We start from the raw sequence: 21,339 nt of genomic DNA, 5'->3' as shown, positions 1-21,339 counted from the left end.
TGTTTTTTTTTTTTATCTCAAATGCAGAAATTGCTTATTGCTTAAGGTTAATCGTAGCAACCTCTGGAGGAATCCATGGAATTCTGGTTGAGAAAGGTTGGTCTAGAGGATAATGAAAGTAAGCTACAAATTAGAGGGTACCACATCCCACATAATTGCTTAAAATATCAGAAGGAAAAAAATACCCAAATATGTACTTTTTACACAGCATTGTATTGTGAATATTTTGAGTATATGTATATATGCAGCATATCACATCAGTTTGTATCATATATTTATACAATATACTGTACACTAATTCTTCTCTAAGTTTAGAACTATCCTCAGTTATTCTTCTGATGAAGCGGAGTTCCTCAGAGAAACGCGTTGAGACCTACAGATCCCCAGTCCACCAACTAGCCCATGGTATATGCAATTCTTTGCAATTTAAAAAAAATGTAATATATTCATGTAAGCAATACCCTGTAATAAAGGATTTAATATACATGATGCTAGCAGGTGCTTAATGGGGCATACAATATATAGGTGAGGCAATATACTGTAGTCATTGCACTAGAAGGGCGCACACTGTATATATATCTTATTTTATTCTGTGTTTACAATTTTAAAGTGATAAGTAAATTTGCAATATGTTTTACAAAAATGATTAAAGTGTCTCCATAACTCTAAAGTCCATGATATTTGTTTTTTTTTCCTTCTAATATTTTTTAAAATAGGGGTTTTATGCACTGTATAAACTTTGTAGTACACTGAACTTTTGGCACTGATCTAAAAACAAACATACTTGTGATTCCTGATGTGCAATTTACTTTAGGACTGTTATGTACAGAATTTCTATATATATATATTTTTTTTTTATATTTCAAGGTTTTTTTTATGTATATACAAAAGTATATTCCTCGCGCCAGTGGAAGAGCACTATAAATAGGGTAATATGTATAAATAATAAATAGATGTTAAAAGAGCCTAAAATCAATGATTAGCAGCTGCTGTATAAAAGGAGGTAGGTAAAATATCTAAGGTCTTAGTTAAGACCAAAATACAGCGCTTGCTTGTGACTATGAAGCTCTGAAGACGTCACCGGATGTGACGAAACGCGTAAGCTTGGACCGCACATACGTCGTACCGAGTGGAGCGCAAGCCGGAAGTGGCTTTGTCTCACCGCGAGGAGGACAGGCAGCCCGCACCGCTAGACCACTAGGGATGTGATACGATCTTTTAAAGTACTTTTACCCACAATATGGGAATTAAAGAATTATTTTATTGAATTGCGCTATTGGAGCCTTCTTTTTTCTCATTTCAAACACCTTGGACGGTAACATCTGCTACTGGAGCCCATTCTAAAGAGATTACCCACTGAGCCCAGGGGGCTCTTCAAGCCTGATAGGTTCTAATACCATAAGGTATATAGAACCCACTACGTCTGGTAAGTGATCCAGCCCTTTTATTTCAGCAAGAATTTTATGTCACAGTTTCTTCTGATCAAGCACGTGCACCTTTGAATTGAACATTCACTATTTTCATTATCAAGGACTATTTATTACTATTAATTTTGAAACACAGTTATATATCATTTTAAACGTCCACAACCCTTTGAATTTTATATTTATTAAGGACACGGTATTTACTATATATGTTTTTGATCACAGAGTCACTCTCTATATAGCTTTGAGATATTTTTATATGCATTTATAATTTACCAATTTTTATCAGCCAAGTAATATTCATTAATTAATTATACACTTTGGTTTGTGTATCACTATATTTGCACTAATTTTTATTATTTGTTTATACAGCAATTTTAGGAATGATGTGCTGGTATCATACAAAATAATAACAATCGGGTAAACCCTACAGGTATTCATAGTCACAAGCAAGCGCTGTATTTTGGTCTTAACTAAGACCTTAGATATTTCAAGGTTTTTATTGAAAGTAAGAAAATACAAAATACAAAAATGTCACATAGAAGGACACGTACATTTCTCAGGTATTCATAGCAAAAAGCAATACAATGCAGTGCTGGATGCCTGAGTTACCAGTCACCAGGCCACAGCACTGCCACGTACCAACAAAAGGAAGGGTCTTTCATGGTTCAAAAGTCTTCTGTGTCTTTAAACAACCTACACACCAATAATGCTTCTTATAAAGGACCAGATCTTTTTCATGAAGCTAAGTTTTGATTTTTTTTCTTTTTTTTTTTTTTTTTTTATGCTTCACTGCATAGAGAAAGTATCAGCATTTTTTTAAAATTCTACCTGGATGTATCTCCTTAACGAAGGAGTGCTCTTCATTTAGGAGATACATCCAGGTAGAAATGAAAATATGCTATGTTTGGAACATCATAGATAATTTTGTAGCACCCTCCTAGGTGGGTGCTAGTGAGAAAGTATAGTTTGTGCTCTGTCTGCATACCAGAGGGGCTGCAGGTAAATCTATATTGTTCTCTGCCTACCAGAGAGCAGAATCTGTTAGTGAGGTCTGCTCATTGTGCTCAGAGTGCAACTCATTTTGTCTAGAGAGTGTTTCATACTGGTCGCATAGGGAGGAATGTTGTACAGTGGGAGGAAACCTGATCAATGGGTGCATGGGCTTTTGATACAGTCCTGATGATTGGCAGAGGGAAAGTTACCTCGGTGCATGTTGGGACACTGTATAAAAGCCAGGAGCACATGTGCCCGAGGTCTTTCGTTGGGGAGAGGAGTCCCGAAGGGAGGGGGTGGCTGCCTCCTCTTCTGTAGAGGTGCCATTAGGCCTCAGGGGGTTGTCCACTCCTGAGGGCCTGGAGAGTGAGGAGCTGAACCCAGAGGTCCAGAGAAGCTGAGTGGGGAGACACTGGAGGATCTGTCTCTGCAATACAGTGAATACAGAAACTTGTGTCAAGGGGCCTGACCTGAGGGGGTCACCCCTAATCCTGGTACAGTCAGTAGATGGGTGTCAGCGGGAAGAGGATGCAAGAGAGAATATCCTGAAGATAGATAATCATCCATCAAGTCATCTTGTTAGAGAGCAAAGAGAGCAGAGACTTAACCCTATCCACACTAGTGGCAGTGTGGATTACCAACCTGGCTGTTCCATATTTCCAAGCAGAGTTCTGAAGACAGAAGTCCTCAAACAATGTGAATAGTTCAATTGGAGTATCCCACTATTCCCTTCTCCTATCCCAAATTACCAATAAACAACAAAACAAACAACACCCCTAGACTGTTTATTCATGTGGCGAGCCATTGGGAAAAAGGAGGGATTCAGGGATTTGTTCAAGTAAATGCTGGTAACCAGGGGAGCCCATCAATACAATACTCAACAGTTCCTGCAGGGACAGTGCTACATTTTGAATAGTATCATTGTTTTCACAAGAGACAGAATCCCACAAGTCTTTAACTTGGAGTCTACCCAACCAGAATTGTATTATGCTACTTTTGTTCTTGTGGGAAGCAAAAATCAAAAGCACTGGGGACAGGGCTGTTAACACCCTGCAACTTTTTTTATTGATGTAGTGCTGGATTGTTTGGGTACCTCCTGCCCTCCACTACTGATTACCTGCCCTTACCTGGACCCAAGGTACCATTGATGCACTTGAAATGTTTCAGTGGGCAAAGGCCTGTAAAAGAAAGTGAGGGTTAGAGCCATCAGTATAAACAATTAGCACAGTATAGATACAATCAAACCCAATTTAAGATATATATATGGCCCGTCTAGGAATCCCAGGACCTTTCTACAACACTGGCCAGAGTTATACTAGATAAAGACTTGCTGGTGTTGGGCCCTTTCCTCATGGTGGAGTGCTCTTTACACAACAGGGCAATTAGTATTTTACTGTACAAAGAAAGCACAGTCCCCTTCTTGCAAAACTACTTGCGGGCAGCAACAATGCTTAGAGTAACACACTATGGTGGCCAGTAGGCCTCTCTGTAAACCCAATTTGTAGTAGTCCTCCTGGTGGCTTTCTGGTACCAGATCATGGAATAGAATAAAAGCACTGACTCTGAGGGAAGTCAGCAAAAGGTAGCCTGCCTGGCCATGGGCCTATGTCTCAAGCCTGCATAAGATGAAGGTTCTCTCACGATACGATCCAGGAACAACAGGAATATTGGAACACATTGGTCACAGGAACAACTGGATGCTGTAATAGTAGCACAGTTCAGCACACAAGGCCTTGGGGGATTCTTAGCACAGTTATCCCAGATGCAGAAACAACAGTATTGTGCTTTAAGCAGCGAAGTCCTCTGTATCTCTCTCCAGGAAGCCGCTCCTACCTCCAGCAGTGAAAGCAGCAGTGGGAAGCCCACATGCCTCTCTGTCTCTCTGCTCATTTTGCAGTGCTGTCCTGCTGACTCCTCTGTCCCAAGTCCTGATCCCTCTCTTTGAGCTCCAGCAGCCTCTTGCTCCCCAGCACCTAAAATTGCTTACCTGGGCTCACTCTACAAATCCATGGTCTTCAGTACTCCCACTTGCTATGTGGGTCCCAGCAACAGACACTTTTCTTCCAAGTTACCTTTTTCCTTTGGGTCTTAAAGCTCTGAGTTCTTCTGGACGGTGGGTGGTGCTTAGTCCTGGTATTGCAGCCAATGGCAGTCTTCCTGGCCCAGCCTGCCAATCAGATTGCTACCTGCACTTTTGCTAGGAGCGCTACACTAAACAGTAAGAATTTACTGACACAGCATGATTTTTACTGACAACCTAAAATATGATAAAAATACCCATGACAAACTGAACCAACGCTGCCTTGCCAAACTAATACTCCAAACTAGTGATCGACCGATATCGTTTTTTCATTGCCGATAACGATACCAATATTTTGGCCAATGCATATTGGTATCGGCTGATATTGGCCCATATTTTTGTACAAACATTTTTTTTATTTTTTTTATTTGACAGGTACTCTTGTGGAGGGATCTGGGGGTCTAAAAGACCCCAAGCCCCTCCTCTGCACTTAAAAGCATTCAAAATGCCAAGTTTGGCTGTTTTGAATGCTGTCATTTTTTTAATCTGGTGCCAGACAGTACCCGGAAGTGATGTCACTCATGACATCACTTCCGGGTTTTTACATGGAGACCCGATCAGAGCTGAATTCGGCTTTGATCGGTTCTTCGGCGGCCGTGCAGGCTGGTTGCCCGGGTCTCCCAGTGGGATGGGAGACCCAGGCAAGCCGCGGAAGGTGGCGGGAGGGGCGTCCCCTCCTGCTCCTTGTAATGACAGCCGAGCGGCTTCTCAGCCGCATCGGTTGTCATTACAAGACAGCCGACCGCCGGCTATGGATGCCGGTACCGGGGTGATGCCTGTAGCTGCAGGCATCACTCCGGTACAAGCACTTTCCAAAATATCGGTAATATCGGTCACCTTGGTGGCCGATTCCTATATATCTGGGAAAGTGCATATTAGCCCTCGATATATCGGCTCTGCCGATAATGGGTCAATCTCTACTCCAAACTAAACCAATGTCCATACTCCAGCTTACCTTCTCCTAGGTCCATGCCACTTCTGTGTTATGCCTTCTCCTGCTCCAGTCTAGCATCCTCTGATTTCAGTCAAAAGTAGTGGGCTGGGGAAGGGAGCTGGTTAAAGCGCTCACTGGCTGAGGAGGCTGCGAGAGGCCGAGCGGTTGTAGTTCCTTCTTTTCTCCCTCTCTCCTACTCATGCTGGGTGGTGTTATGGTTGGGGTAAGGTTGATTCCCGAAATTTACTGCGGTATCTATTGGCTGCGCATACAGAGAGATCAATATCTTTACGAACACTTATTGTCATCCTGGTCATTCATGGACCAGAGCAAATTTTTACAAATTGTCTATTAAGTAATGCATCATTGGAAACCCTGGTTGGGGAACATTTCATTAAAAAAAAAAAAATAATAGATCTCCTAAAACAATGTGTATGAATGTTAAAGCTGAATATAAATACTAGTACGCTTTCATGTGAAAATAAAATGCACTTAGTTTGATTTTTATCTGACAGAACAATAAAGGTTTCTCTGTGATTTATGAATATAAGTGGGTGTGCGGGGAAATAACCAAACCAAGATCACATTGTAAAGAAAGGAAATACAGTAGTATGAATTGTTGTCTGCTTGAAGGAATAAGGCTTTAATAAAACTCTGCCTTAATAATGAAAATAAAGAATATGCTGTAGGTACAAGACTTCTACCATGCTCTCCCTGGGAAGCTTGCCTAGATGGCAATCTTAAGGATGGGATGCTTACACAGAAACATGTGAACACATGTTCTGGTTACTCTGAAGGACCACAGGGGAAATTAGGGTTAAAATCCGGATGCATTTCTGCAAGCACGGTTGTGTCCAACTCTGATGTTGATAGACTCTATTTTGTTGCTGACCCAATTTTTTTCTTTTACTGCCTGTAATTCTCCTGCCTTCAACCTCAGCTTAGGCATGTTATGGCACTTTTCCACTGCATGGAACCGAATGGTTCGGCTCGCTTTTGTGCTTTTGCACTGCTGGTACGGTATGGTACGGCGGCGCTTTTCCACTGCATGGAACCGAATGGTACGGCTCTCTAAAACAGTACCACCTTGATTGTGGTTCCAAGAGGTACCATACCGGTACCATATCCCACAATCCTTTGCATGCAGTCACTACTAGCCACTTATTGGTCAGAGAATCGTTGTTATCCCACCCACTTAACTTTAGTACTACTTTAGTGGAAAAGCAAACCATACCGTACCCTACCGAACCGTTCCAACACCGTACCATGTGGTACCAGCAGTGGAAAAGCAAACCGGGCCAAGCAGGGCCGAGTAGAGCCGAGCCGGTACTTGCAGTGGAAAAGTGCCATTACTGACTTTGGCTATAGTTGCCAACATTTGTAAAAAAATTTCCAGGGGACACTTTGCACACAGCTATCAATTACTTACCACACCCATTTCCCTGAATCTCCGCCCACTCTGCATAATTAATCTCCGCCTACTTATCAGATTATAGGGTCTACTCAATATAGAGAGAATTACAGGAAATTAAAAAGGGAATTTCAAACTTAAGGCCACAGTAGCAGAGTTGGAATAATTCTCCCATTCAGCTGCACTACTTCTGCGCAACATTTACGGGCAGTCCGATTAACGGGCGCTTCCAGGGACAATGTAAATTACCTGGGACAGGCTCCTATTTGCCGGGACTGTCCCGGCAAAAACGGGACAGTTGGCAAGTATGACTTTGGCCTGTTCTTCGGACTTTCTACCTGCCTCCTGTTTCTGTGCAGGAGACCAGTATATGGTCACAGGACAATCCGCTGCCAGCCAGAAGCCATATGCTAAGGGGTTACTGATTTGCTGTCTACTTCTTATCTACTATTGGTGCACTTTCGGCATGACAATGCTCCAACAACAAAAAACAAAGAGGGCGCACACGTCTAGTGCATTACCTCAAGCATTTTATTAAGGGATAAAAGAAGTATATATTAGCCGTTGCTCTGAGGGAGGGGGCCAGTCCCCCGACACACTACAGTTGGCATCGTCATCTGCACAATTCCTTGAGGTTAGAGAGTAGACTTCTGGACTATGTTATTTTGATATATCACAAATTCCACTATAGTTGTACTTCTTTTATCCTTTAATAAAAACACTGGAGGTAATGCACTAGGTATGTGCGCCCTCTTTGCTTTTTGTTGTTTGTGCAGTGCCAGATTCCCCGATCTGAGGAGGGCTGCATTGCCTCAATCATCTGGTCGCCAGTCCTCAGGAGGGATGTGTTGGAGCTTGAGAGAGTCCAGAGAAGGGCAACTAAATTAATTAGGGGATTGGAAGACCTTAATTATGAAGAGCGTTTACAATCGCTTGATTTATTCTCCCTGGAGAAGAGAAGACTGAGAGGGGACATGATAGCAATTTACAAATACCTCAACAGTGATCCCAACATAGAAAAAAAAACGATTCAGTCGCAAGGATTGCATGAGGACTCGAAGACATACAATGCGATTAGAGGAGAAGCTTTTAACCTCAGGCAACACAAGGGGTTCTTTACTGTTAGGGCTACAGGATTGTGGAACTCTCTACCACAAGAGGTAGTTTCTGTGGGAAGTATGGCTACTTTCAAAAGACTCTTGATTACGCCCACACACACCTACACAGGTTGAACTGGATGGACTATTGTCTTTATTCAACCTCAACTATTATGTAACTATGTAACTATCTAGCCCGTGTTGCACAGTAGACATGCCATTTGCTTCATTGATGCCAAACTTACCTACAAGTTCTGAGTGCCGAAGTGTCAAGTTTGTACTGTTCTTCTGATGGCAATGCTCCAGTTGTACCTGCAACTTCCTACAGGCACTTGCAGCATGCATCTGTCCACACAGTACTTTTAATCCTATCTATGGGCTGTAGGTGAAAGAAAGGCCTTCCTTGTCATCCAAGTCTCCGGTAGCTTCATGACTCCTAAGATATACTTAAAGTGGAGTTCCACCCAAAAGTGGAACTTCCGCTCATTTGCTTCCTCCCCCCCTCCGGTGCCACATTTGGCACCTTTCAAGGGGGAGGGGGGAACGGGTACCTGTTTTTGACAGGTACCCTTACCCACTTCCGGGGGAGACGGCGCCGCAGCGCTGTCTCTCTGACGCTTGGCCCCCTCCTCCTTACCCTGCTGCTGAGCCAATCCAAATGTGCAGTGCGCATTAAGGACCCGCCCGTGAAGTCGCAAGGCCTCACTGGCAATGGCGGTGGCAGCAACTGACAGTCGATGGAAACAACAACTGTGGTGCCGACATCGCTGGACTCCAGGACAGGTAAGTGTCCTAAAATTTAAAGTCAGCAGCTATGGTATGTGTACAGTATGTGTAGCTGCTGACTTTTAATTTTTGGAGGGGGGGGGGGGGCTGGGACACCGCTTTAAAGTGATTGTAGAACATCACCTTGTAAAACAACTCATTCAGTTTAAAATAGAAAGGAAATGCAAAACATATTTTATAGATATAAAAAAACATTATAAATACCTTTTTTCCCTTTTTTTATAAGTTATCACATTCTCTCTGTTCTCAGCTGCATAAGAGCTTGGGGGAGGATAAGCAGCAGCACACTAAGCTTGCCAGTGAATGGCTGTGCAGCGGGGGCGTGTCAGGACAAGTCTGATCATTGGAGGAGAGCAGGCTGATTTTCCAGCATAGCTAGAGAACTGACCACGGTGTGCTCTCCTGCAGAGTGTGGCCAGTTTTTAATAGGAAAGCAAAGGGATTGGCAGGAACACCAGGGATTTCACACAAAGGAAGCAATGCAAAGAGAAGAGGAGACTTTCTCATACAAGTACATGGTACAGCGGGCACATATCAGGAATATGAAGTGTTGGGGGTAACAAACGATTTAGGAGATATCTTCGTTTAGAATCGGTCACTATATAAAAAAAAAAAAAAATACTCAATAGATAACTTTGACAACGTGTTAATATATAAAGTGGATTAATGGTCAGAAATGAAAATCATTATAGTAACTTTCACATTGAATTTCAATTATTTCATCTAAATGATCTTGAAGTTTATAAACTTGCTTTGTAAAGCTCCACATTTAATTACTTCCTTGAATTCTGTGACACAAATTCACTTACCCTGTTGATAGGCACTGCTGCGTCACAGAATCCACAGAACTAAAGAGGTGCTGAGAGGAGGAGTTTCAGGAGGTGGAGTCACTGCAGGAATCACTGATGGCAGGCAGCAAGGTACCATGGGATATGTAGTCCTTAGAAATGGAATGTCAACTGCAGAGGAGAAGTTACAAAGCATACAGGGAATCCAGGAAGTTGTGGAAAGAGATGACCAGCTGACAAGCAGCACTCACAACATGAAAGGAGATTTTTCAAGAAAAGTTATATTAGATTGTCAAATATAACTATTGTTTGTATAAAATGAAAGAATATGCATGATGACGCCTCCTTTATTGATGATCCTACATACTCTATTTTGCAAAAAATTATTTCTTCTAAAACTAAATTGAGTGTATGTTTGCTGTATGGTTGATAAACACTTACTGTATCTAGGAGGTGAGCTTTTTTAAATTTTAAATTTTTATATATGGGGTGCTCATTAGTGGAGACAGAACTATAAAATCTGCTAATGCTTGCTGCTCTATGGCATTTACTACACAGTTAATGCAGTTTTGGCACACATATGAGAGCAATCTGGTGGAAGTGTAAACTCTTTCACTTGCATCTCTGTCCTTTATTAACAACTTTGTTATGCAAGGACCATATGGGACTTCATAGATACAGACAATGTCTATTAGATAACACTGTTAAAGCTGGTATAATCTTACACTGTTAAAGCTGGTATAATCTTAATAACAATCCACCTAAAACCAGATAAAAAACTGATACTTGTTAAAATTTTGCATTCAAGTATACCTCCACATCTCATATATAAATAATATGTTTACACAGATCTTAATCAATTCAGGACATCTATTTGATTGCAACAAGCAATATCCATACACTAATCAATCACAAAGATAAAGCTGCAAACCAACTCACAGAGACGTCCAGGCCATCTATGGAAGTTAACCCCTCGACAGGAGCATCTTCTGACTTCTGAAAAACATCCTCACAAACATGAGGTAGTCACAAGCTTATAAAATCACAACTCCAGCATGGTGGATGACCAGACCGCTGTAGTTGGAAGCTGACATGTATCGGGAGACAAGCCACCTTCCTCAGAGCTGATCCAACTTGTTACAAGCCATGACTTATATGGGGACCTTGCTAGCGATGGGGAGGAGTTTATGTCTCAGGTCCCCATAAAAGTCATGCCTTGTAACAAGTCTTTTTAACCCCAGATCTCTCCATAAAGAGGACCTGCCATCCTTATTTCTATTATAAGGGATGTTTACATTCCTTGTAATAGGAATAAAAGTAATAAAAGTAAAAAAAAATAAGAAGAAGAAAATGTGAAAGAAGAAAGCATGCAGAAGTGAACGCATACGTAAGTCGCACATGCATATGTAAATGGTATTTGTACCACACATTTGAGGTATCACGTGAACAGTAGAGCAAGGGCAATAATTCTATCACTAGACTTCCTCTGTAACTCTAATTAGGTAACCTGTAAAGGCATATACACAGGTAACCTATAAAGGCATATAATGCCTTTGGAGATTTTTAAGTACTATAGTAGAGATTTTTAAGTACCGGTTTCTGTCGAACAGTCATGCTGGAAAACCAGTTTTTAATCAACAAAAATAACATAATTTTTTATCAAGTTGTTATGGGGTAAAGTTCCACTTTAACTTTATGGCTATCACATAGGGAACCCGTAGCCTCCTATGTGATAGCATGTTTACTTTAAAAGGTTCGCTTTATTGAGACATCAGGGTTCTATTAGACCCCTGATGTCTCCACTGCAGGTTGCACTCCATTATCTTCTTATCTGGCTACAGCAGCTAGGAAAAGTGACAACAGAAACAGGAAGGGGTGAAATGCTCATCACTTCTGGGTTATAACTAGATAGGGAAGATTAGCGAAAGGACGTTTGCTTGTCTCTCCCTCTTCTACCTGGCAACACTCACCATGCAGTTGGGACAACGGAGAGTAGGAAACATGACAGGGGGTTAAAGTAGGGAGGCAGGGGGATGTAGCAGGGGTCCATGGAAACGATGGGGCAGCTTTCCAGCCACAGGATCCCTTCCACCTGAATGTCGACAGACGGTTTGTCAGATTTACAAGCCCCCCCGCTGCCACTGATGTATGACATACATTAGTGGCAGTAAATGAGTTAAACTTTATAGACATACACCTACTTAACACAATACAAATATGCAGAAAAAACTGAATAGAGAATCTGGTCTTTTGTGGGCAACACCCACCTGTCTCCAATCTATCTTTAGTGGCAGACTAGTCACTATATATATATATATATATATATATACAGTGCCTTGCGAAAGTATTCGGCCCCCTTGAACTTTGCGACCTTTTGCCACATTTCAGGCTTCAAACATAAAGATATAAAACTGTAATTTTTTGTGAAGAATCAACAAGTGGGACACAATCATGAAGTGGAATGAAATTTATTGGATATTTCAAACTTTTTTTAACAAATAAAAAACTGAAAAATTGGGCGTGCAAAATTATTCAGCCCCTTTACTTTCAGTGCAGCAAACTCTCTCCAGAAGTTCAGTGAGGATCCTGAATGATCCAATGTTGACCTAAATGACTAATGATGATAAATAGAATCCACCTGTGTGTAATCAAGAATCCGTATAAATGCACCTGCACTGTGATAGTCTCAGAGGTCTGTTTAAAGCGCAGTGAGCATCATGAAGAACAAGGAACACACCAGGCAGGTCCAAGATACTGTTGTGGAGAAGTTTAATGCCGGATTCGGTTACAAAAAGATTCTCCAAGCTTTAAACATCCCAAGGAGCACTGTGCAAGCGATAATATTGAAATGGAAGGAATATCAGACCACTGCAAATCTACGAAGACCTGGCCGTCCCTCTAAACTTTCAGCTCATACAAGGAGAAGACTGATCAGAGATGCAGCCAAGAGGCCCACGATCACTCTGGATGAACTGCAGAGATCTACAGCTGAGGTGGGAGACTCTGTCCATAGGACAACAATCAGTCGTATACTGCACAAATCTGGCCTTTATGGAAGAATGGCAAGAAGAAAGCCATTTCTTAAAGATATCCATAAAAAGTGTTGTTTAAAGTTTGTCACAAGCCACCTGGGAGACACACCAAACATGTGGAAGAAGGTGCTCTGGTCAGATGAAACCAAAATCAAACTTTTTGGCAACAATGCAAAACGTTATGTTTGGCGTAAAAGCAACACAGCTCATCACCCTGAACACACCATCCCCACTGTCAAACATGGTGGTGGCAGCATCATGGTTTGGGCCTGCTTTTCTTCAGCAGGGACAGGGAAGATGGTTAAAATTGATGGGAAGATGGATGGAGCCAAATACAGGATCATTCTGGAAGAAAACCTGATGGAGTCTGCAAAAGACCTGAGACTGGGATGGAGATTTGTCTTCCAACAAGACAATGATCCAAAACATAAAGAAAAATCTACAATGGAATGGTTCGCAAATAAACATATCCAGGTGTTAGAATGGCCAAGTCAAAGTCCAGACCTGAATCCAATCGAGAATCTGTGGAAAGAACTGAAAACTGCTGTTCACAAACGCTTTCCATCCAACCTCACTGAGCTTGAGCTGTTTTGCAAGGAGGAATGGGCAAAAATTTCAGTCTCTCGATGTGCAAAACTGATAGAGACATACCCCAAGCGACTTACAGCTGTAATCGCAGCAAAAGGTGGCGCTACAAAGTATTAACTTAAGGGGGCTGAATAATTTTGCACGCCCAATTTTTCAGTTTTATATTTGTTAAAAAAGTTTGAAATATCCAATAAATTTCGCTCCACTTCATGATTGTGTCCCACTTGTTGTTGATTCTTCACAAAAAATTACAGTTTTATATCTTTATGTTTGAAACCTGAAATGTGGCAAAAGGTCGCAAAGTTCAAGGGGGCCGAATACTTTCGCAAGGCACTTTATATATATATATATATTATATATTTCAGATTATTCCCAGATTAATTAATTTCAAATTTTGGTAATTGCTATAAAAGATTGTTGTCATGCTAATTTGTGTCCATGCAAACCAGGCTTGAATTTATCTTAATAGTATGCTAAATAATATGTAAATAGATTGTTTTTGCTGCATAAAGTCAAAAGGGGGAAAAAACAATCTCTCCTAAATTTTTATGGGGGCATTCTTTCTTTATCTTGCACCATGTGTATTTTATTGCAATGTACCCTGTCTGGCATTAAAAGCTGTGAGGAACAAAACCTACATCTACAGACTGGAGCTGCAAAATTATTCAGCCCCCTTAAGTTAATACTTTGTAGCGCCACCTTTTGCTGCGATTACAGCTGTAAGTCACTTGGGGTATGTCTCTATCAGTTTTGCACATCGAGAGACTGAAATTTTTGCCCATTCCTCCTTGCAAAACAGCTCGAGCTCAGTGAGGTTGGATGGAGAGCGTTTGTGAACAGCAGTTTTCAGTTCTTTCCACAGATTCTCGACTCACAGGACCCATTTGGGGTAGCAAGAGTGCATCATCGGGGGTTTGCTCCCTAAACCCTAAAGAGGCACTTAAAGCGTAACTCCACTTTTGTTGAGAAAAAAACATTCCCCTCTGGGTGATCTCTGTACATTACAAGGATTTTAAAAAACTTTGTTGCAGATCCCTACCTTTTGTTATTCTGAAGAAATCATTGTTTGTTCCTCTGTGCTGAGTGGGTCAAATGGGAGTGGTTTCATAATTATCTATCAGCTGTGGCAGCTGCAGGGCTCTAATGAGGAAAGCTACTGGGCCTGCATCCCTTTAGACGTGTTCCTATTGGGAGTGTCTCACCAAAAATGAAATTTTTGTTGCAGGGGATGCCAGAAATCTGACTTGTATCTTAGGCAGACTTCTGGGAAAATTGGTGAGCCAATCACACAAGCAGGAAATGATGTTTCTGGGGTGTGGTCAGTATACATTCTGTGTACAGAACAGCTCCAGGCGGCCATATTACATTGCATTTTCAGAAAATTTCAACAGCTGCAGATTGAAAAGGAAAGGTCATTTTTAATAACATTCAATTACAATATGATTTGTGTCGCAATTGTATACGCTATATTGTTTTTCCTTTATTTGCTGATTTCTTTTTTTCCTCACGAAAGTGGAGTTACCCTTTAGGCTCCTGATTGCATCCGATGGCATCACAGGGCCCAGGTAGTGGCTCCCAGCTAGGCAGAGCTGAATTTGCTGGGCAGGTGTACAGTGTCTTGAAAAAGTATTTATACCCCTTGAAATTTTCCACATTTTGTCATGTTACAATGAAAAATGTAAAAAAACTTTATTTTATTCGGATTTTTTGTGATAGACCAACACAAACTGGCACTTAATTGTGAAGTGGAAGGAAAATGATAAATGGTTTTCAAAATTTTTTAGAAATAAATATCTGAAAAGTGTGGCGTGCATTTGTCTTTAGCCCCCATTACTCTGATACCTCTAACTAAAATCTAGTAGAACCAATTTCCTTCAAAAGTCACCTAAACCTAATAGTAAATAGAGTCTACCTGTGTGTAATTTAATTTCAGTATAAATACAGCTGTTCTGTGAAGCCCTCGGAGGTTTGTTAGAGAACCTTAGTGAGACTTTATACAGTTGTGGAGAAGTTTAAAGCAAGGTTAGGTTATAAAAAAATATTCCAAGCTTTAAACATCTCACGGAGCACTGTTCAATCCATCATCCGAAAATGGAAAGAGTATGGCACAAATGGCACAACTGCAAACCTTCCAAGACATGGTCGTCCACCTAAACTGACAGGCTGGGCAAGGAGAGCATTCATCAGAGAAGCAGCCAAGAGGCCCATGGTAACTCTGGAGGAGCTGCAGAGATCCACAGCTCAGGTGGGAGAATCTGTCCACAGGACAACTATTAGCCATGCACTCCACAAATCTGGCCTTTATGGAAGAGTGGCAAGAATATAGCCATTGTTGAAAGAAAGCAATGAGAAGTTCCGTTTGCAGTTTGCAAGAAGCCATGTGGGGGACACAGCAAACATGTGGAAGAAGGAGCTCTGGTCAGACGAGATCACAATTTAACTGTTGGGCCTAAAAGCAAATCGCTACACGTGTCGGAAAACTAACACTGCACATCACTCTGAACACACTGTTCCCACCATAAAACATGGTGGTGGCAACATCATGTTGTGGAGATATAAACATAAATTGTGCAGCGCTCAAATGTTAAAGTGAGTAAAATGGGATACACACTGAAATGCAAAAATAAAGTCCAATATTCAAAATTAGACAAAAAAGGAAGGTGACCAGTCCCACATAGAAGAGTGAATACTTGTGATAAATCCCACACCAAAAAGAGAATATAATTCTCTCACCAGATGGCATGGACCCAAAGTACCTTACAGCAATTGGGTCATGCAGGCTGAAAGGGATGATCTCCTTGGAACAGATGGCAGAGGCTTCCACGAATTCTCCTCCAAATGGTGGATATAGGAAGGTCACTCAAGTATGGTACACGTATGGATATCTGGAAATCCCCACTCAGAAAGGTGTATGTGGGATAAATCGAAAAGACACCATAGCGTGATACCGTTTAAATGGTTTATTAAAGCAAAGAAAGTAATGCACTTACAATGGGTCAGATGGTAAGAAGCATTCAATACAATTCGGCACTCTTGACAATCCTAACGCGTTTCATTACACATAACATTTTCAAAGGAATTAGAAACAATTATTAAAAACTTTGAATGGGGAACAATAGATTACATAATAAAAATCTCATAGAATATACATAAAAATTTTACCAATAGGTCACATAAATAATCTTATAAAACCGCATAAAATTACATAAATAGATTTGTAAAAACTCCATAAATAGAATGATAAAACCATGTAAAAGCATATAGAACCCCTCTGGATTCGTTAAAAAATATTAATCTAAAAGGTACATTAAAAAGCAACACCGACAAAGGACCATAATCTTAAAGGTTAATTAAAATAAATTGTGTACAAATATGTGTCCAATCCCAGGACAAATGTGGGTGGGAACATCAAAACTTAAGAGGTACTAATAAAAGCGTTGATGTCCCACTCAACATTTAAGCCATAGGGCACATAAGTCTGCAAGGTATAAATCCAGTAAGTTTCAAGGCGGGAAACTCCCCGTTTACCAGACCCTCCTCTCCATGGGATAGTATATCTGTCAATCACTTGAAAGGTAGTGCCCTTGGGATCTTTATTATGATGGCTTAAATAGTATTTTGGGACACTATGATTGGTTTTTCCGGCAATAATATTAGAGATGTGTTCGTTTACACGGATGGAGAAAGTTCTGATAGTCCGACTAATGTATTATTAGGGAAGCTGGTCCGAGTTGATGGGAAGATGGATGGAGCCAAATACGGGGCAATTGTAGAAGAAAACCTGTTAGGGTCTGCAAAAGACTTGAGACTGGGGCAGATAGTCAGCTTCCAGCAGGACAACGACCTTAAACATACAGCCAGAGCTCATATTATTTAGCTCATATTCATGTGTAAAAATGGCCCAGTCAAAGTCCAGACCTAAATCCAATTGAGAATCTGTGGCAAGACTTGAAAATTGCTGTTCACAGACGCTCTCCATCCAATCTGACAGAGCTTGAGCTCTTTTGCAAATAAGAAAAATGTCCCTCTCTAGATGTGCAAAGCTGGTAGAGACATCCCCAAAAAGACTTACAGCTGTAAGTGGGGGCTGAATACAATGACACACCACACTTTTCACATATTTATTTGTGAAACATTTTGAAAACCATTTATCATTTTCCTTCCTCTTCACAATTACAGTATCTCACAAAGTGAGTACACCCCTTACATTTTTGTAAATATTTTATTATATCTTTTCATGTGACAACACTGAAGAAATGACACTTTGCTACAATGTAAAGTAGTGAGTGTACAGCTTGTATAACAGTGTAAATTTGCTGTCCCCTCAAAATAACTCAACACACAGCCATTAATGTCTAAACTGCTGGCAACAAAAGTGAGTACATCCCTAAGTTATAATGTCCAAATTGGGCCAAAATGTCAATATTTTGTGTGGCCACCATTATTTTCCAGCACTGCCTTAACCCTCTTAGGCATGGAGTTCACCAGAGCTTCACAGGTTGCCACTGGAGTCCTCTTCCACTCCTCCATGACGATATCATGGAGGTGGTGGATGTTAGAGAACTTGCGCTCCTCCACCTTCCGTTTGAGGATGCCCCACAAATGCTCAATAGGGTTTAGGTCTGGAGACATGCTTGGCGAGTCCATCGCCTTTACCCTCAGCTTCTTTAGCAAGGCAGTGGTTGTCTTGGAGGTGTGTTTGGGGTCGTCATCATGTTGGAATACTGCCCTGCAGCCACAACTCTGAAGGGAGGGGATCATGCTCTGGTTCAGTATGTAACAGTACATGTTGGCATTCATGGTTCCCTCAATGAACTGTAGCTCCCCAGTGCCAGCAATACTCATGCAGCCCCTGACCATGACACTCCCACCACCATGCTTGACTGCAGGCAATACACACTTGTCTTTGTACTGCTCACCTGTTAGCTGCCACACACGCTTGACACCATCCAAACCAAATAAAGTTCATCTTGGTCTCATCAGACCACAGGACATGGTTCCAGTAATCAATGTCCTTAATCTGCTTGTCTTCAGCAAACTGTTTGTGGGCTTTCTTGTGCATCATCTTTAGAAGAGGCTTCCTTCTGGGACGACAGCCATGCAGACCAATTTGATGGAGTGTGGCGTATGGTCTGAGAACTAACAGGCTGACCCCCCCAACCCTTCAACCTCTGCAGCAATTCTGGCAGCATTCATACATCTATTTCCCAAAGACAACCTCTGAATATGACGCTGAGCACGTGCAGTCAACTTCTTTGGTCGACCATGGCGAGGCCTGTTCTGAGTGGTACCTGTCCTGTTAAACCACTGTATGGTCTTGGCCACCGTGCTGCAGCTCAGTTTCAGAGTCTTGGCAATCTTCTTATAGCCTAGGCGATCTTTATGTAGAGCAACAATTCTTTTTTTCACATCCTCAGAGAGTTCTTTGCCATGAGGTGCCATGTTGAACTATCTGAACCAAATACGTTTATCTTGGTCTCATCAGACCACAGGACATGCTTCCTGTAATCCATGTTCTTAGTCTGATTGTCTTCAGAAAACTGTTTGCAGGCTTTCATCATTTTTAGAAGAGGCTTCCTTCTTGGATGACAGCCATGCAGACTGATTTGATGCAGTGTGCGGCGTATGGTCATGCCGACCCCCCCACCCCTTCAACCTCTACAGCAATGCTGGCATACATCACCTGCACTCAGCATCTTTGGTTGACCATGGTGAGGCCTGTTCCGAGTGGAACCTGTCCTGTTAAACCGCTGTATGGTCTTACAGCTGCACAGTTTCAGGGCCTTGGCGATATTCCCATAGCCCAGGCCATCTTAATGTAGAGTAACCATTCTTTTTTTCAGATCCTCAGAGAGTTCTTTGCCATGAGGTGCCATGTTGAACTTCCTGTGACCAGTGTGAGAGAGTGAGAGCGATAACACCAAATGTAACACACCTGCTCCCCATTCACACCTGAGACCTTGTAACACTAAAGAGTCACATGACACCGGGGAGGGAAAATGGCTAATTGGGCCCAATTGGGACATTTTCACTTAGGGGTGTACTCACTTTTGTTGCCAGCAGTTTAGACATGAATGGCTGTGTGTTGAGTTATTTTGAGGGGACAGCAAATTTACACTGTTATACAAGATGTACACTCACTACATTGTAGCAAAGTGTAATTTCTTCAGTGTTATCACATGAAAAGATATAATAAAATATTTACAAAAATTTGAGGGGTGTACTCACTTTTGTGAGATACTGTAATATATATATATATATATATATATATATGTATATATATGTATATGTATATGTATATATATATATATATATATATATATATAGCTATGCTTGATATAGTTAGATAACTATTTAGTTAAGTAAAATATATTGGCTTCTGCTAGATACTGTTTTAGACTCAGAAGCTTAATTCATGTAGTAGAAAACAATGTGTCAGTTTGTTACAATTTTTTTCTAATAAATAAATCTAATTATTAACCAAGACAGAAATGGAGCATGGCAATCTCCCAGAATTCCACGCTGAAACTGCTATAATGTATATCCGTGACATTAATTTATTCTGTGGCTAGAAGCTCCAGTCTGTAGATGTAGGTTTTGTTCCTCACAGCTTTTAATGCCAGACAGGGTACATTGCAATAAAATACACATGGTGCAAGATAAAGAAAGAATGCCCCCATAAAAATTTAGGAGAGATTGTTTTTTCCCCCTTTTGACTTTATGCAGCAAAAACAATCTATTTACATATTATTTAGCATACTATTAAGATAAATTCAAGCCTGGTTTACATAGACACAAATTAGCATGACAACAATCTTTTATAGCAATTACCAAAATTTAAAATTAATTAATCTGGGAATAATCTGAAATATATAATATATATATATATATATATATATATATATATATAAAAAGTGCCTTGCGAAAGTATTCAGCCCCCTTGAACTTTGCGACCTTTTGCCACATTTCAGGTTTCAAACATAAAGATATAAAACTGTAATTTTTTGTGAAGAATCAACAACAAGTGGGACACAATCATGAAGTGGAGCGAAATTTATTGGATATTTCAAACTTTTTTAACAAATAAAAAACTGAAAAATTGGGCGTGCAAAATTATTCAGCCCCCTTAAGTTAATACTTTGTAGCGCCACCTTTTGCTGCGATTACAGCTGTAAGTCGCTTGGGGTATGTCTCTATCAGTTTTGCACATCGAGAGACTGAAATTTTTGCCCATTCCTCCTTGCAAAACAGCTCGAGCTCAGTGAGGTTGGATGGAAAGCGTTTGTGAACAGCAGTTTTCAGTTCTTTCCACAGATTCTCGATTGGATTCAGGTCTGGACTTTGACTTGGCCATTCTAACACCTGGATATGTTTATTTGCGAACCATTCCATTGTAGATTTTGCTTTATGTTTTGGATCATTGTCTTGTTGGAAGACAAATCTCCATCCCAGTCTCAGGTCTTTTGCAGACTCCATCAGGTTTTCTTCCAGAATGGTCCTGTATTTGGCTCCATCCATCTTCCCATCAATTTTAACCATCTTCCCCGTCCCTGCTGAAGAAAAGCAGGCCCAAACCATGATGCTGCCACTTCCATGTTTGACAGTGGGGATGGTGTGTTCAGGGTGATGAGCTGTGTTGCTTTTACGCCAAACATAACATTTTGCATTGTTGCCAAAAAGTTTGATTTTGGGTTCATCTGACCAGAGCACCTTCTTCCACATGTTTGGTGTCTCCCAGGTGGCTTGTGGCAAACTTTAAACGACACTTTTTATGGATATCTTTAAGAAATGGCTTTCTTCTTGCCACTCTTCCATAAAGGCCAGATTTGTGCAGTATACGACTGATTGTTGTCCTATGGACAGAGTCTCCCACCTCAGCTGTAGATCTCTGCAGTTCATCCAGAGTGATCATGGGCCTCTTGGCTGCATCTCTGATCAGTCTTCTCCTTGTATGAGCTGAAAGTTTAGAGGGACGGCCAGGTCTTCGTAGATTTGCAGTGTTCTGATACTCCTTCCATTTCAATATTATCGCTTGCACAGTGCTCCTTGGGATGTTTAAAGCTTGGGAAATCTTTTTGTATCCAAATCCGGCTTTAAACTTCTCCACAACAGTATCTCGGACCTGCCTGGTGTGTTCCTTGTTCTTCATGATGCTCTCTGCGCTTTAAACTGACCCTGAGACTATCACAGTGCAGGTGCATTT

Source organism: Pelophylax lessonae, assembly GCF_965119305.1.
Source record: "Pelophylax lessonae genome assembly, chromosome: 11".
Lineage (NCBI taxonomy): Eukaryota > Metazoa > Chordata > Amphibia > Anura > Ranidae > Pelophylax > Pelophylax lessonae.
This window is presented reverse-complemented; position numbering follows the sequence as displayed.